Source organism: Arachis hypogaea, chromosome 16 (assembly GCF_003086295.3).
Source record: "Arachis hypogaea cultivar Tifrunner chromosome 16, arahy.Tifrunner.gnm2.J5K5, whole genome shotgun sequence".
NCBI lineage: Eukaryota > Viridiplantae > Streptophyta > Magnoliopsida > Fabales > Fabaceae > Arachis > Arachis hypogaea.
Genome location: NC_092051.1, coordinates 98,153,375 through 98,172,527, shown reverse-complemented (window position 1 = coordinate 98,172,527; position 19,153 = coordinate 98,153,375). Strand labels below are relative to the sequence as shown.

Below are 19,153 nucleotides of genomic sequence, written 5' to 3'. Positions count from 1 at the left end.
AGTAAAAGAAATTCGAAAACTAAAATAATTAATTAATTAAGAGGATTTGAAAAACTTTGGATTTGATTTTTGAAGAAGATTTTGAATTTTGAAATTTTAAAGCTTAGGATAAGATAAAATAAAAATTTTAAAATAAAAATCTGAATTTTTAATTGAAATTTTCGAAAATTCAATTAAATGAAGAGAAGAGATATTTTTGACTTTAATGAGGAAAGAGAAAAACAATAGAATGACACCAAACTTAGAATTTTTTTAGATCAAAACAGAGAAAACAAACAAGAAAACTTTGAATGTCAAGATGAACACCAAGAACAAATTTTAAAAATTTTTAAGAAAATAGAAGCCCAAAGGACACCAAACTTAAAAATTTTTATATTTTGGACGCTAATAATTTGAAAATGTATAAGATAAATAGCAACAATCACCAAACAAGAAATTTTAAAGATCAAATAAGGAAAATTATCAAGAACAAATTGAAGATCAATAAACAACTAAGAACATATAATTCGAAAATTGAAAGAAAAATAAAATCATGCAATTGACACCAAACTTAAAATATGAAACTAAACTCAAACAAAAGACTAAATTATGAATTTATTGGTTTTTAAAAATTTTCGAAAATAGTTTAGAAAAATAAAATAAGGATTTTAAAATTTTAACCAAAAACAATAATAGAAGACTCAATGTTAGTGACTCTAAACCAAAAAGACAATTTTTTCCTAATCTAAGCAACAAAATAAACCGTCAGTTGTCCAAACTCGAACAATCCCCGGCAACGGCGCCAAAAACTTGGTAGGCGAAATTGTGATTACACTTCTCACAACTCTGCACAACTAACCAGCAAGTGCACTGGGTCGTCCAAGTAATACCTTACGTGAGTAAGGGTCAATCCCACGGAGATTGTTGGCTTGAAGTAAGCTATTGTTATTTTGTAAATCTTAGTCAGGAGATTAATGATAAGAGTAATTATATTATGAAAAATAAATAACATAAAATAAACAGTACTTGTGATTCAGTAATGAGAAACAGGCTGAGGTTCCAGAGATGCTCTATCATCTGAATCTCTACTATCCTATTGTCTTCTTCTCCAAACACACATGGCATCCTTCCATAGTAGGCTGTATGATCCTCTCGGATGGAAAATACCAAGCGCTGTCACCACACGGCTAATCATCTGTCGGTTCTCACTAGCGTCAGAATAGGACCATTATCCTTTTTCACACTGTCACTGCGCCCAACATTCGCGAGTTTGAAGCTCGTCACAATCATCCCCTTCCAAATCCTACTCGGAATACCACAGACAATGTTTAGACTTTTCGGATCCCAGGAATGCTGCCAATGATTCTAGCCTATACCACGAAGGTTCTAACCTCCAGACTCGGTCCGTGGATTAGAAACCCAAGAGATACGCACTCAAGCTATCGCCCAATGACTACGTTGAGCTCAGATAGAATGGAGTGGTTGTCAGGCACGCGTTCATAGGGTTGAGGATAATGATGAGTGTCACAGATCATCATATTCTCCATATTGAAGTACGAGTGAGTATCTTAGAATAGAATTAGAGACTCATACCGTCAAAGATACAAATGAAGTGAAAAAATCTCATAATTTACTAAAATGAATCTCTAAAAGTAGTTTTTATATTAAACTAGTAACCTAGGGTTACAGAAAATGAGTAACTAAGTACAGATAGTGCAAAAATCTACTTCCGAGACCCACTTGGTGTGTGCTTGGGCTGAGCATTGAAGCTTTTTCGTGCTTAGGTTGTTCCTGGAGTTAAACGCCAGCTTTGGTGCCAGTTCTGGCGTTTTACGCCAGAAAGTTTTAGGCTGACTTTGGACGCCAGTTTGGGCCATCAAATCTCGGACAAAGTATGGACTATTACATATTGCTGAAAAGCCCAGGATGTCTACTTTCGAACGCAATTGAGAGCGCGCCAATTGGACTTCTGTATCGCGAGAAAATCTATTTCGAGTGCAGGAGGGTCAGAATCCAACAGCATCTGCAGTCCTTTTCCAGCCTCTGAATCAGATTTTTGCTCAGGTCCCTCAATTTCAGCCAGAAAATATCTGAAATTACAAAAAAACACACAAACTCATAGTAAAGTCCAGAAATGTGATTTTTGAATAAAAACTAATAAAAATATAATAAAAAGTGAATAAAACATACTAAAAACTATGTAAAAACAATGCCAAAAGGGTATAAATTATCCGCTCATTAGTCCTATATCAATAAGTTTATGTGCTCTCCAACAAAAATTTCTGTGTTAAAGAAGCACGGAGAAGGAAAAGCCTATAGCACATATGTACCTTTTTTTATTTTTACTAAACTTGTACCAATTTAGTTAGATTTGATTACAAAAATATTTGCAAATATAATAACACCATAAATATAAATAATTGATATATCTTTTATCTTAAAAAATAATTAAATGAATAAAACTATTCTATAATATTATTAGAGACATAAACACTAGTTATCTGTAAATAAACATAATGTCACTGCTGCTGGTCATTTTGATCTGATTTTAGTTTTCATTGTTATAATCCTTGAGCAGTGAGGGCAGGATGTCTTCTTAGATTCATGCAGCAATAATTGTAACAGAGACGAGGTATGTATCTCAAGAAAAGAATGACTACGAAAGTGTGAATGAAATTTGTTTTTTTTTTTTTTTGGTAAGATCCAATAATATTTAGGAAAGAATTTTCGGTTCCAAATTTTTTCTATTATAGTTTTATTACTTATTTCAACATGACTTGACATAATAGCAAAATATTATATTAATATTAATTAGGGGTGGCAACATGCACCCTATCCACAGGTACTCAATTCGACCCTACTTGAATAGGGTCAGATAGGGTGCGGGTAGGATTCTCGTGCGGGTCGGATAGGGTGTGGATTGAGCCTCAACTCTATCTGACTAATCTACACTCTATATATTTAGATGTGATGGTAATCAGTAGCTAAGAGAAGTGGGGGTTGAATCTTAGCCTCTTTTTCTTTTGTGTAACTTTCTGCCTTTTAAGATAGCTTCAGGAGATATTTCTACTTTTTATTTCATAACAAGTCAAGAGATATTTTCTTTTTGTCTCATAACCGGTTAGGAGATATTTTTCAATTTTGTCTCCGACACAACAGAATCAGAAATGGAGTAGAAGAGAAAGAGAGAATCACACCCAAAAGTATCTTGGTTCAGCTGCCAAGTGCAATGCAACCTACATCCAGTATCCATCACAACAGTGACAGAATTTCACTATAATCAACTGATTACATACACAAATTCTTCCCTAGAAACTAGCCATTCCTATCCGGGACAAGTCCAGAATCTATCCCCAAAACTAAACTTGACTTGGTCACCTACCAAGCTTTCAACCGCAAAGTGCTAACCCAACTTGCAAGGGAATCCCCACAGGATCATGAAACACAACACAGATGTACAAAGGAACTCTTAGACATCTATGGCTTTTTCTTTAATTTTGCACTCTTTGCCTTTTTCCTCTCACTGGCTTTTTCTTACAAACCTCACTCTGTTTGCCTTTTTCACCATGAGACTCAGACAGACAAAACTAAGGAAACGAAAATAAAATGTAACACATTAAAGGAGAAGAACTTCTGTTAGCTTAGGGTAGCTATGAGAACTCTGTGCTTACTCTCCTTGCTTCAACCCTTGGCCGTTCACCCTTATTATAGAAAGGGAAGCTTCCAAGGTTGAAACCGGTTCAACCAAGCCACCAACATCTTGTCCATCACACACAACCAGTTCGGATAGAGAGAAGAGAGAGGGAAAATGGAAAGCAAATCAAAATGCATGTACCTCTCACTCATCCCTTCTCATCAAGCTTCATCAATCTGAGCCTTCCATCTTGACTTTGTCCCCAAGAAAGAATTCTGACCCTTGATGAACTCTTGATCCTTGATAGCTTCATCTGTTCCATTTTCGCTTCTTCTTCCACGTTACTACAGTAGCTACCTTCTGTCTTGGATGAACAAAAGTGAAAATGAGCTTCACCACAGAGATCTTCTTCTCTGACCGAGGCCGATTGCTTCTACTTTTGGTATGAAGATCTTGAAGCTTCTTCTTCACATCTTGCCCTTAGTGGAAAAAATCTTAGCCATGCCAAGCTTCAGATCTTCCTTTTGCAAAGGCCATCACCCTAGCCTTTTGCTTCTTCCTAGCTCCTCTGAAAATTTCTCTGATAACTTCTACCTTCTTCTTTCCTGTTGACATGACCGAAGAAGAGAGAGAGAGGAGAGAGAAGAAAGAAGAAACTTTGGAAGCAATGAATGAAATTAAAACAAATTAAATTCCACTTTCATTCCCTTATGCATAGTAACGTGTGGAGCAGTAAATGCCATCAAATCAATTTAAATTTTCTTTCAGTTACCAATGCATGCATTTAAACCAATTTAATTTTGAATTCCATTCCACAAGGGGAAGTAGGTAACCGAACCAAACATGCTCCATTTTCTTTCTTTTCTTCTTCAATTTTGGACCAACAAATTGTTGGATCAAAAGGAAGCATTGTTTTGGGCTTCACATTAGTTTCCTGGCCCAATAAGCATTTGCTTATGCAAAAATAATTCAGCTACTTTGCTTGGATTATTTTTGCACCAAGGTTGAATACTTTCTCATCAGATTGGACTCATGTGACTTTTGTCCCAATAAAAATCTGCACACTCAACAAAATTATTAAACAACCAATTGGAATCAAAAATCAAATTAATAACTTTGTAATTAATATTTTTTAATAATGTTTGATCATCATCATATTTCAAGTTTTTCAAACTCAACAATCTCCCCCTTGATGACAAACATTATTAAAGAATGAATTGAAAAAGGTTAAGGATTAAGAGAACTCCCTTGAAGATTTTGAATCCTCCCCCTTTCCATTTATCATATAGCTCCCCTTAATGTGTGCACTTTTTTTAGTGGAAGCAATACCTGTAACATACTTCAAGTAGTTCCAAAAGAAATTTATGTATTCACCATATGGAACTTTTCAAACAAAAACATGTTAAAAAATGATTTTTGAGCAAATAATCAAGACTTAATTTGTTATCCTTCAGATAACATGCTGCTCAAATAATGTTCTTGTAAAATAGAGTATGCCAGAGTACATTCAGAGTACATTTTAACAAAAGATCAAGACTCAACATACTGCTTATATTAACATGTTCAAACAAATCCCTGCCAACAAAAATATTTCTTGCTAATCAAAGCAATAAATCAAGCAAATGAAACATATAGCCATCAAAACAGAGCATCAGAAAAATTAGCATGAAGCAATAATCATCAAAAAACTAAAAAATTAGAAATCATAGCACAAGAATTGGATTGGCAGTCCCAACTCTATTTTCAACAAATCAGCCCCTTTTTCTTTTCTTTTTAATTTTCCTCCCCCTTTTGTCATCAAGGAGGGACCCTGCAAAAAATATTGTGAGAAGTAATGCAATGCAATCCATAATCATTAAACAGAACAAGTAGTTAAGTTATGGTTACAGTCATCCAAATCAAAATAAACAGTTCAAATAAAACAGTCCAAAATAAACTAAGTCCATAACACCAAACAAATTTTATGTCCATGAGCAGCAGAGAATAAATCTTCAGGCATCAGAGAGATTGACATCCGAATCAAGAAGGTCATCTTCCTCATCGGTATGGACCGTGTCCTTTTCTACAGTCTTCATATGCTTGATGAGCAGATTCACCCTTTCATGGCATTTCGTCCATGCCTTTTCATTTTCAAAGGCTTGTTTCCTAGCCTCTTTGTATGACTTTGCCATGAGGTTGGACATATTAGAAAACTCAGTGAGAACATCCTTAATAGTTTCAGAGAACCGAGAGGTTTCAGGAGGAATACTCTCCTCTTCGCTTTCATAGACCTCAGATGCCTTAGAATTTTTACCCTTCTTTCCTTTGGCAGCCTTAGGAACACCTCCACCTTTGATCATGGAAACCTTATTCTCCACTGGCTCATTAGTAAGATCAATATTAAAGTGCTCAAAAATACATGTAAGAAACATGCCATAAGACAGATTGTACTTTTTGTCACTCCGAACACAGTTTCAAATATGTCTGATCATGAGATATGCAAATGATATGGAGGAAGAGATCAGAATGAAAAATAACACAAGAGTATCATAAAATGTGACTCTCTGATAAGAGCCACCTTGTGGCATGATGACATGTGTAATGATCCGATGCAACAGAGCTCTCATAGGTCCGAGAGCTTTATGAGTCAAGGTGGAACCATCTAGAGACGAGAAGTTTTCACACACCCTAGCCATAGCATCTTGAAGGGAAACACCAACTTGGTTATCCCATTTTCTAGTCATATAAGCTCGGGCCCCCTCATCTTGATATCCCAAGGCAGTGCTTATGGTTTCATGATTTAAAGAAAGATGGACCTTTTTAATGTAAGAGTGAAGTTCACCGTCATAAAAGATTAAGTTTGCATAAAACTCTCTTACTAAGTTGGGATAAACAGGCTTTCTAATTTTGAAAATTGGTGTCCATTTCAAATCTTAAAAATTTTGTGAAAAATCAATGTCCTTTTCAGTAAGAGCTTCCAAGTTAATAGCAAACGAAGCACATAAAGGACGGTTCACCAACACCTTAGAATGGAACTCATAAGCAGCACAGGAGATAAACTGATAAAGGTCAAAATGAGAATGACTCTTACCATACTTGTTCTTGAATTCCAAGAAATCAAGATTAGGGGGTTCTCGGGTGTTGTGAAGAGTGTAGCGCTTTGATCGATGAGAGTGTGCAGAATAGCCTGAGGGATGGGGTGTGGAGCACCGTGGAGGTGGAGAGGGACGTGGTGGTGGAGACAGCGGCGCTTTTTCCTCCTCGGGCATTGACTCCTTTTATTTTGCATCCTTCTTGTGAGATGAGCTTCTTGGATGAATAACCTTTTTCCTCATGGAACCTGTTGAGTGAGAAGAGGGAGATGAGGATGAGGGAGAGTGAATATGAATGTGAGTGTGAGTTTGAGGAGCAGAAGAAGATGAAGGATTTTTGATAGAGGGGGTTCGGTTGCTTTTTCGTGTGGCTAACTTCTTTCTCATGATGAAAGAGATGAATTACAGAATAGGAAGATGAAGAGAGGCCGAAGAGGATGGAAGGTGAGGAGAGGTTACAACGCATTAAATGCTGAGTGGAGAGAATATCATTTAAAATAACAAGCATTTAATGGAAACGGTTTTCAATCAAAGAAATTTTAAAATTAAAACAAATAACTGAAATGTCTTTTTCTTGAAACATGGGAGAGAATAAGGGAAAAGATTTTGATTTGACATGAACTCCCCTTATGAAGATATGATGTGATAACCTTCCAAAAAATATTTAAAATTATTTTAATAAAAACATGATGAAAAGAAAATGAAAACGGGCCAATATCATGGAATGGATCAAAGGTAGTAGGTTGGGCTTGAGTTCAAAGGCACTAAAGTTCAGTCTCCCCCTGATTCACAGCTTGTTCATTATATGCCCAGATTTGTCTCCTTGCTGCCTACGAGATAAAAACAAACAGAAGCATGAAAATCATATTTTCTCAATAAAACTCAAGTCCTTCATCCCCAAACTGTTCCTTAATGTACAAAACCTATCTTCACGCAGAGGTTTAGTGAAGATATCAGCAAGTTGCTCTTTGGATTTCACAAATTGGATATCAATAGTACCTTTTTGCACATGTTCTCCAATAAAATGATATCTTACTTCAATGTGCTTAGTTCTAGAGTGCAGCACGGGATTTTTAGAAATGTTTATAGCACTCATATTATCACAAAACAAAGGTATACTATTGATTTTCAATTTGTAATCCTCTAACTGTGTTTTAAGCCATAAAAGTTGAGAACAACAAGTTGCCACAGAGATATATTCGGCCTCAGCAGTGGATAAAGCGACTGTGGCTTATTTTTTGCTAGACCACATGTTGAGTGAGCTTCCAAGGAAGCAATACATTCCAGAAGTGCTTCTTCTATCTACTCGGTCACCCGCATAATCTGCATCACAAAAACCTACTGCACAAAATTCATTAGATTTTGGATACCATAAGCCAAGGTCATATGTGCCCTTAATGTATCTCATCATTCTTTTAACAGCCGAAAGATAGGATTCTTTTGGCTGTGATTGAAATCTTGAACATACACCCACACTTTGAATAATATCCGGTCTAGACGATGTAAGATACATAAGTTAGCCTATCATTCCTCTATACCATGTTTCTTCCATATCTTTGCCATCTTCATCCTTATCGAGTTTTGTGTTTGGATGCATAGGTATTCCCATTGGTTTGGAGTTTTCAAGGCCAAATTTCTTGATTAACTTTTTTGCATATTTACCTTGGTGAATGAAAATACCACTAGGAGTTTGTTTAATTTGAAGACCAAGAAAAAAGATTAATTCACCCATTAAACTCATTTCAAACTCACTAGTCATAAGTTTTTCAAACTCTTCACACAAGGTTTTATTGGTTGAACCAAACATAATGTCATCCACATAAACTTGAACAAGTAAGATATTATCATTAGATACTTTTATAAATAAAGTAGTATCGGTGGTGCCCCTTTGAAAATGATTTTCCAATAAGAAGGCACTAAGCCTTTCATACCGAGCTCTTGGAGCTTGCCTAAGGCCATAAAGAGCCTTTGATAATTTAAAAACATGGTTTGGAAATTCTTTACTTTCAAAACCGAGGGGTTGAGTCACAAATACTTCCCTATCTATAAAACCATTAAGGAATGCACATCTGACATCCATTTGGAACATCTTGAAAACCCTTGTGGGCAGCATAGGCAAGAAGCAACCTAATTGCTTCCATTCTAGCTACCGGGGAAAATGACTCATCAAAATCAATTCCTTCTTCTTAATCGTAACCTTGGGCCATTAATCTAGCCTTGTTACGAACAACACTACCATCCTCAACCAATTTATTTTTAAAAATCCACCTTGTACCGGTTACCTTCTTATCATTTGGATTTGGTACAAGTGTCCACACCTCATTCTTTTCAAATTGTGCCAGCTCTTTTTCCATGGCTTTAACCCATGAGGGGTCTTCAAGATCTTGTTTCACATTGAGAGGCTCCAATTGGGACAAGAAGGCAACATTGCTCGGTTCTACTTGCTTCTTGCTTGAGGATCTAGTGGTTTTGCGTTGGGAAGGATCACCAATGATGAATTCATGTGGGTAACCCTTCAAAAACTTCCATTCTCGAGGCCTTTGAGGTAAGGTTCTGCCTTGATGAGTTTCAGATGTCAATCCTGTTTCTAGCTTCTCTGGCTTGTTCAGAAGACAAAATCGAAATGTCTCCTTCATTTTGATGAGATGTTTCTGGACAGAGATGGGATTATCTTGACTGGCTTCTTGGTTCACATCAGTATCACAACCTGCATCATCTTCTAACACAGCACTTGGAATGGAGTTAGAATCACAAAAGGACACATGTATAGATTTCTCTATTGTTCTATGTTCCTTGAGGTAAATCCTAAACGCTTTGCTAATAGTGGAGTATCCAACAAACATTCCTTCATAGGATTTTGGATCAAATTTTCCAATATTTTCTTTATTGTTAAGAACAAAATATTTGCATCCAAAAATATACAAATACCTAAGATTAGGTGGTTCCTTTCCATAGCTCATATGGAGTTTTCTTTAAACCTTTTTGAATGATGGTTCTATTTAAAATATAACAAGCTGTATCGACAGCTTCTGCCAACAAAAATTTTAGAACATCATTTTCACAAAGCATTGCCCTAGTCATTTCTTGAAGGCTTTTATTCCTTCTTTCAACTACCCCATTTTTTTGAGGAGTTCTAGGACAAGAAAAGTTGTGTGCAATACCAAAATCATCACAAAAATTTTCAAAATCTTGATTTTCAAATTCTTTTTCATGATCACTTTTCAAGTGGGCAATTTTCAAATCTTTTTCATTTTGAATCTTTTTACAAAGAGTGGAAAAAGCATGAAAAGCATCATTCTTGTGAGCTAAGAAGAGAACCCAACTGAATCTAGAGTAATCATCCACCACTACCAAACCATAGTGTTTACCTCCCAAACTTTGAGTCCTAGTTGGACCAAAAAGATCAATATACAACATTTCTAATGGCCTTTTAGTGAAAATTCCATCTTTTGGTTCAAAAGAAGATTTTACTTGTTTGCCTAGTTGACAAGCATCACAAGTAATATCTTTGTCAAATTTAATATTGGAAATTCTTCTAACCAAGTTTTTCTTAACAAGATTAGAAATTTGGTACATGCTTGCATGACCCAATTTCTTATACCAAAGCCATTTTTCAGATTCAAGAGAAGTAAAACATGTTACTTTTTGATCTTTTAATCCTCAAGAGTCAATCCATACACATTATTACATCTTTTTGCTTCAAACAAGACTTCACCGGATTTTTCACAAATAACTAAGCAATCCAATTTTCTAAAAATAACCTCATAACCAAGATCACACAATTGGCTAATGTTTAGTAGATTGTGCTTTAATCCATCAACAAGCAAAACATCATTAATAAAAGAAGAAAAACTCATACCCACTTTACCTATGGCCACTATTTTTCCTTTTCCATTGTCACCGAAAGTAACAAAGCCTCCATCATACTCATCAAGCTTGATGAAGAACATTGCCTTTCCGGTCATATGCCTAGAGCACCACTGTCCATATACCACATGTTGTCCTTTCTTTTGGATGCTAGGCAAACCTACAAAACAAACTTAAGTGACCTTAGGTATCCAAATCTTTTTGGATCCTTTGATATCAAACTATCTCCTTTGTCCCAAGCCATTATAATCACAAACAATTTTGTAAACCTTTTCTCCAATCATTCTTTCACTTATAAAACACTGAATAGGAAAATGACCATTCCGATTGCATAATCTACAAAATTTTTGAGTTACTATTTTTCTAAAGTTAGTTGGGTTTTGAAACCTTATGTCACCCGAAGAGGATCCCATGTTGATAAAAGAAGACTTTTCAATGAATTTTTCAGATTTGTGAAAACCCAACCCAGCTTTATCATAAAGAGGTTTTTGACTAGTCAAGAGTTGATTTAAATTTTCAGAACTTTGAGCAAAGTTGGCTAAGTCCTCTTTAAGTCTTTTTATCTCTTTATGAAGCCACTCATTTTCTTCAAAATAATTTAGATTAGCAGTTACAGAATGGTGATATTCACAGCTCTTAAGTCCAGCCTTCAACCGCTTGTTTTTTTTCAACAAGATCAACAGCAGTTTCGGCTTCCCTTAATTTATCTTTAAGAAAACTATTTTCAACTTTCAGTATTGCTATTTGAGACTCAAGATCTTGGTTTTCACTTAGGAAACATTTAATCTTTGCAGAAAGATGATCTATCATAAGATGAAGGTCTTCAGTGGAAGGGTCAAGAAATACTACCTGCTCTACGTGATCGGCCATGAGGCAGGTTTGAGACTTATTTTCTGATTCTTCATCCTCATCTGAGTCATTTTCTAAGTCTTCCCAAGATGCCATGAGACCTTTCTTCTTTCCCTTTTTCAGTTTGTCCTCCTTCTTCAGTTTTGGACAATCAGACTTGAAGTGCCCAGCTTCTTTACAGTTGTAATAGATTACTTTGCTGAGATCCCTTTTTAGCTTCCTTGAGCTGCCTCCTTTGTTTCGTTCCTTTAGCTTCACCATTTTCCTGAATTTCTTAGCAAACAAAACAAAATTATTTTCAGATGAGTTATCACTAGATTCATCATCCAGTGGTTCAGAAACAGATTTGAGAGCAATTCCTTTCTTTTTTGTATCTTTTTTCAAATATGTGTTTTCAAAGGCAAGTAAATTTCCTCTCAAATCATCATAGGTCATAGTATCAATGTTACTACTCTCAGCTATTACTATTGCTTTGGTTTCTCACTCTTTTGTGAGACATCTCAATATTCTCCTCACAAGCACAGATTCTGAATATGTGATCCCCATAGCATCTAAGCCAGTGACGATGATGTTGAATCTTTCAAACAGTTCATCTATCATCTCTCCTTCCTTCATTGAGAACATTTCATATTCTCTGTTCAGCATGTTTATTCTGGTCTTCTTTACTAGGGTTGTGCCTTCATGAGTGATTTGAAGTTTGTCCCAGATTTTCTTTGCTGTTGTGCATCTTGATACCCGTCGGTATTCCTCGAAGCTGACCGCACAGTTGAGCAAGTTGACAGCTTTGGCGTTGAGCTCTACTTTCTTTCTGTCTTCCTCATTCCAATCGGCTTCGCCTTTGAGTGTAACCACACCATCTGCACCTGTAGCTGTTGGAAACTGTGGTCCTTCCAGGATTATCTTGTCTATAATCTACAGATTGAACAAATACCTTCATCCTTTCTGTCCAGTAATTGTAGTTCTTTTCATTGAAGAATGGAGGTTTGTTGCTTGACTGCCCTTTTATCAGAGTATAGGCAACCAGATTTGAGCCACTATTAGCTGCCATCAGGATCTTTTCTCCAAGCTGCAAAGCTTGATCTCTTTGAGACCAAACTCTGATACCAATTAATGGTAATCAGTGGCAAAGAGAAGGGGATGGTTGAATCTTAGCCCCTTTTTCTTTTGTGTAATTTTCTACCTTTTAAGATAGCTTCAGGAGACGTTTCTGCTTATTGTCTCATAACCGGTTAGGAGATATTTTTCAATTTTGTCTCCTACGCAACAAAATCAGAAATGGAGTAGAGGAGAAAGAGAGAATCACACCCAGAAGTATCCTGCTTCAGTTGCCAAGTGCAATGCAGCCTACATCCAGTCTCCATCACAACAGTGACGGAATTTCACTATAATCAACTGATTACATACACAAATTCTTCCCTAGAAACTAGCCATTCCTATCGGGGACAAGTCCAGAATCTATCCCCAAAACTGAACTTGACTTGGTCACCTACCAAGCTTTCAACCTCAAAGTGCTAACCCAACTTACAAGGAAATTCCCACAAGATCATGAAACACAACACAGATGTACAAAAGAACTCTTAGACATCTATGGCTTTTTCCTTAATTTTTCACTATCTGCCTTTTTTCTCTCACTGGCTTTTTCTTACAAACCTCACTCTATTTGCCTTTTTCACCATAAGGCTCAGATAGACAAAACTAAAGAAAAGAAAATAAAATGTAACACATTGAAGGAGAAGAACTTCTGTTAGCTTAGGGAAGCTATGAGAACTCTGTACTTACTCTCCTTTCTTCAACCCTTGGCTGTTCACCCTTATTATAGAAGGGGAAGCTTCCAAAGTTGAAACCAGTTCAACCAAGCCACCAATATCTTCTCCATCACACACAACCGGTTCAGATAGAGAGAAGAGAGAGGGAAAACCAAAAGCAAATCAACATACATGTACCTCTCTCTCATCCCTTCTCATCAACCTTCATCAATCTGAGCCTTCCATCTTGGCTTTGTCCCCAAGAAAGAATTCTGACCCTTAATGAACTCTTGATCCTTGACAGCTCCATCTATTTCATTATTGCTTTTTCCTCCATGTAGCTACAGTAGCCACCTTCTATCTTGGATGAACAAAAGTGAAAACGAGTTTCACCACAGAGATCTTCTTCTTTGACTAAGGTCGATTGCTTCTACTTTTGGTATGAAGATCTTGAAACTTATTCTTCACATCTTGCCTCTAGTGGCAAAAATTTTAGCCACGTCAAGCTTTAGATCTTCCTTTTGCAAAGGCCATCACCCTAGCCTTTTGCTTCTTCCTAGCTCCTCTGATAATTTCTCTGATAACTTCTACCTTCTTCTTTCCTGTTGATATGACCGAAGAAGAGAGAGAAGAGAGAAGAAAGAAGAAACTTTGGAAGCAATGAATGAAATTAAAACAAATTAAATCCCACTTCCATTCCCTTATGCATAGTAACATGTGGAGCAGTAAATGCCATCAAATCAATTTAAATTTTCTTTCAGTTACCAATACATGCATTTAAACCAATTTAATTTTGAATTCCATTCAACAAGGGAAAGTAGGTAACCGAACCAAGCATGCTCCATTTCCTTTCTTTTCTTCTTCAATTTCGGACTAACAAATTGTTGGATCAAAAGGAAGCATTGTTTTGGCTTTCACATTAGTTTCCTGCCCAATAAACATTTGCTTATGCATAAAGAATTTAGCCACTTTACTTGGAATTATTTTTGCACCAAGGTTTAATACTTTCTCATCATATTAGACTCATGTGACTTTTGGCCCAATAAAAATATGCACACTCAATAAAATTATTAAACAACCAATTGAAATCAAAAATCAAATTAATAACTTTGTAATTAATATTTTTTTAATAATGTTTGATCATCATCATATTTCAAGTTTTCCAAAGTCAACAATATGTTATATATTTATATAAAAATATGTTTCAAGTGAATGTTAGACCAAAGACTTCTCACTAAATCTAAAAAATCATTAGCCACTAAAAAAATATCATTAATTAAAAATTTAATACTTTTTTTTTTACGTAAAAGTCAGTTCTATTTTAAATTATTATCAAGTTATATAATAACGGTGCATCTTTTTTGGAACCCATGAGTAAGGTTGAATACTCGCGAATTAAGAACGTGTAGAATTAGGGTTGGGATATTATCAACCCGCAAATAAAATATGGTTGAATTTATATAAAAATCTCAACATGCAAATAAGATTAGGGTTAATTTCAAATTCTATTCTATCCATTGCCACCCTTAGTACTAATGCATGAAAAAAAAATAGTAATAAATTATGATACAGAATACAGATCGCTAATTATAGATGGACTAGGATTTTATGCAAAGGATATATAATGTCTAGTTATAAAAGATGGACTAAGATTTTATGTCTATTTCTCTTTATAATATTTTATTATTAATTAAGATAATTTGTTATATAAAAATATTATGTGTACATATAAAAGTAATCACCAAATCAACTCTATGTATTTATATATAAATATATATATTATTTAACTTATATATATATTTTATATTTTAACATATACTTTATATAAATAACTGATTTGGTTATTGGTTTTTATTATATATCTAACATGATGATTGTTTTTTATGCAAGGACGGATGTACATGTGTGGTTGTATATGGGGCAAGCGCCTCTACTACAATTTAAAATTTTTTTAGTAGTATATGATAATAATAATTTTTATTTGCCTCCACTAAATTATTAAATTTGACCCTACAATAATTGTTTATTCAATTTTTGGTACTTCATAATTAATTTAAATATGGTTTAATTACTCTGCAGGTCCCTATAGTTTCACCGAATTTTTAATTAAGTCCTTATACTTTTTTTCTTTTCAATTAGGTCCTTATACATTATTTTTTTTAATTTAGTCCTTGTTAACGTTAAACGTTAAAAAAATGTTAGTGAATTGTGAAATTACTTGTATACCCCTAAGGACCTAATTGAAAAGAAAAAAAAAGTACAAGGACCTAATTGAAAATTCAAAGAAATTATAAATATTCAATGAAAGATATTCCTATAATCCCTATTTAATGATTCTACGACATAAAAAATATTCCTATAATCCCTTTTATTTTATCACTATCATTTTTTTTCTTATTTATATACAAATTGTACCAAAAATACCTTCTCTTTATTTTTTAACTTTCAAAATACCTTATCTTAAGAATATACAAAAAAAAAGGTAATAGATAAAATGAAACAGAAATAATAGTAATAAGTATAATATAAAATTCAATTTCCATCACTCAAGTATTTATTATGACCAACATAATGAAAGAACTTGCATATGGTATATGGTAACAAGAATCATTGATAGAATAATAACAAATCGTTTACAAAAATTGAGTTCTATATAGTTATTCAAACAAGAGAACTAATTTGGATGACAAAAACTCAAAAGCAAGTATATTGAACAAGCGAACCAATTTGGATGACAAAAACTCAAAAGCAAGTATATTGAAGAAATGAATTTTCCTTATGGTAACAAGAACCATCAGAAAAAAATTCTTAAAGGCTGTTTGCTCTAGCATAAACAGATATTCCATCTCCCTTGGATATGATCTTTGCCACTGCAACTAATGCCAAGTGACGCATAGGCCGTCGAGCACCAAAAGTGAGCAGGGAATACAATGCATCCTCACACCGTCTTTGCCACAACAAAATATTTTCCTAGAAGATATGATAAATTGTAACATGAGAAAACACACTAAGATTTTTAATGAAAATCCAAATCAACAACAACAAATAATATCAAATAAATAGCACTAAACCTTAATTAAAAGTCAATTCTCAGAAGGTATATTTTTCATTCCAATTTTAAGAGTGGCTGGTCCATTGAATGGACAGAAAATCCACATTGCAATGTCTGTGAAAATTCTACCAAGTGTCGACTTCACATGAACATAAAGACTTGCACTTTGCAAGTCTTCACGTTTGAGAAAGTCTTTTCTAGGAACAAAATCTTTGTACAAAATCCCTGATTCATTCAATCTGCAACAACTTAGTTTCAGCTTGTATATACAAAATGATCTAGATGCACACAACTAACGATGTTCACAGCAAACTAATTTATATGTCAATTCACCAATTAACAAAATTTCTGTATATAAATATTTATATTATAAATCTTAAACCATTATATAAAAAAAATTTAAAAATCAATTCAAAAAATGGGAGACCTCTGAACATGGGGATTGCATCAAACATAATAGGGGATTGTATCAAAATAGCACTGAAAGCCTCTTGGTTGAACTTTAAAATGGGGATTGCATCAAGCATAATAGGTTCGGGTTCAGGGTCATTAGCACGATGTTCTGGCTATTATAAACAATAAAAAATTTAAATTTAAATCACCAACAGATAAATAAGTAAAATAAACAAAACCACAACTTAGGTATAAACTAAACTACTAATTAGGCAAAAAATAATATCATCAACTTGAATTATATGATATATGCAAAACCACAACTTAGGTATAAACTAAACTACTAATTAGGCAAAAAATAATATCATCAACTTGAATTATATGATATATGCAGATTCATGAACTCGAAGTATATGATATATGAAATACTTCTCAACCACATACTCATCTTACAAAAGAATCAAATGAAAGGGCAGGATATACATTGTTCAATACCTATATACCAATTCTACATCTGATTGAAATTTATAGCCAAGTCACAGATTTATTCTAGAAAAAGGATGCAGCATTTGCATCATTTGATATAGAAGCTTACAAAAGAGCCAAAATTATAGCTGTCTTCATTCCTTATATGCCTCAAGGAGGATTGGATCAGAACAACAATCTAAGAACCATGACCAAATAATACATAGTATAGAACTAATTTTCAAAAAATTGAACAGAATATTAAAAACTCAAACTCATGTTCACAAATCACAACCCAGAAAAAAGCTTAATAAATCAGCTCAGAAAAGGAGGGAGATTTGAAGAGGTGAAATTTTTACCTGTTCTATGTCAATCCTGGATTCAATCTTATACATCATGCGAGATTCAACACTCCCTCTTATCCTCCTACAATTGATTCTCGTGCACATAAACACAATGAAAGTGGCACTCATCCCAAACCCAATGACCGTGGTAACCAAATTGGTACCTGAACCCATCATCTCCAATCACCAATTTTTTCTTTTTTTCAAATTTTAACACAACAACAACAACAAGAAGAAGAAGGAGAAGAAGAAGCGCACGCCGAGTGGCAGATAGGGCTTCGACGGCGAGGTGAGGCGAGGCACGCCGAGTGGCGGACAGGACCGACGGAGGAAAAATGCATTGCACACTATTCTCAGAGAGCAAATTAGGAGCTGGTTAGGGTTTTCTTTTTCTTTTGGGACAAAATGTCAAGAGTATTTTGGGTATTTTAAAAAAATAGAGACATGCCCAATTAGCATATTTAATTGAAACAGGAGAATATTTATTTTTTAAATAGAATATTCTATTATCTTAAACGATATTCTCACAGTTGGGACTTAATTGAAAAACAAAATTAATGTATAAGGACCTAATTAAAAAGAAAAAAAGTATAGGGACTTAATTGAAAATTCGATGAAACTATAAGGACCTGCAGAGTAATTAAACCTTTAAATATTTCATATTAGATGTTATTAGAATGATCAATTCTCAATTTAAATAAAATTTATTTTCTTCTTAGAAATCGACTCGAAAGAGTATTATTTATCTTTTTTTATATTAGTTTTAATTTTTTTTCGTAACAACTGCATTAATTGAAAGAACTTTCTCAACTATATATATATATATATATATATATAAGAGTAATACTACACATTCAAGTCTTTTTATGAACTAAGTCTAACCAAGTTAAACAATAAGATGTAGAATAATGCTAGTCATAACTGATTTTTGTTATCTTAAATTAATTTAGTTGGACTTGTTTAACAAAAAAAAAACTTGAATGTGTAGCATTATTCTATATAAAAAGAGAGATATTTCAATTGTATTGTTAAGAAAAAGATTACTCACTTTTTTTTAAATATAAAATCTAAATAATAAAATTCTAAATTATGTATTATTATTTAAATTATTATTTTACTATTTTAATTTATAAATTAGATATTTTAAAGACTAATCATGTTATATGTACATAGAAAATAACCACCAGTATATATATTGAACAAAAAATACACATTAAAAATAAATTAAACAATACATATATTTATATACAAATATATAATAATTAATGAATATTTTGATAGTTAATTTTTATGTACACATAATATTTTTACTATAAAAATTATTATATTATATATATTTTATTCCTACTATTAAAATTTTTTAGATCCGTCATTATTTTTATGGTAATATCATTTCAAAAGGGTTTTTGTTTGATCTTTTCATCCAAAGATAAGTATAACAGTAAAGCAATAAGTTTTTAAAGATTTCGATCTCAAACTAATTAATTAGCCTTGGAAAAAAAGTACCAATTAAGTTCTTCACGATAGCTAGTTTTCGAACTAGGAATTTTGCTAATCCTAACAAAACAGTTGAAGTTTCACTCAAAATTTTGTTATTTCTATGATGATTTTCCTTAAATTAACACATCACCATAATTAACAATATACATAAGTACCACAATTAAATTTTACATGATAAATTAAAAAAAAAAACATAATGTGTCTATCGTTTATTATCATAAAATGTTTAATTTTTTTTTGAAAATTAATTTATC

The 19,153-nt window shown here is 33.6% G+C and overlaps 1 long non-coding RNA gene across 1 annotated transcript; it reads right to left on the bottom strand.

Annotated features, from left to right (window-relative positions):
* Positions 1–15,739: 15,739 nt before the first annotated feature.
* LOC112758661 (uncharacterized) lies at positions 15,740–17,756 on the bottom strand. The gene is made up of 2 exons (XR_011873645.1): positions 17,415–17,756; positions 15,740–16,115 (listed from the first exon to the last, which is right to left on the bottom strand). It is a non-coding gene; the product is annotated as an uncharacterized lncRNA (long non-coding RNA).
* Between the last annotated feature and the right edge of the window lie 1,397 nt (positions 17,757–19,153).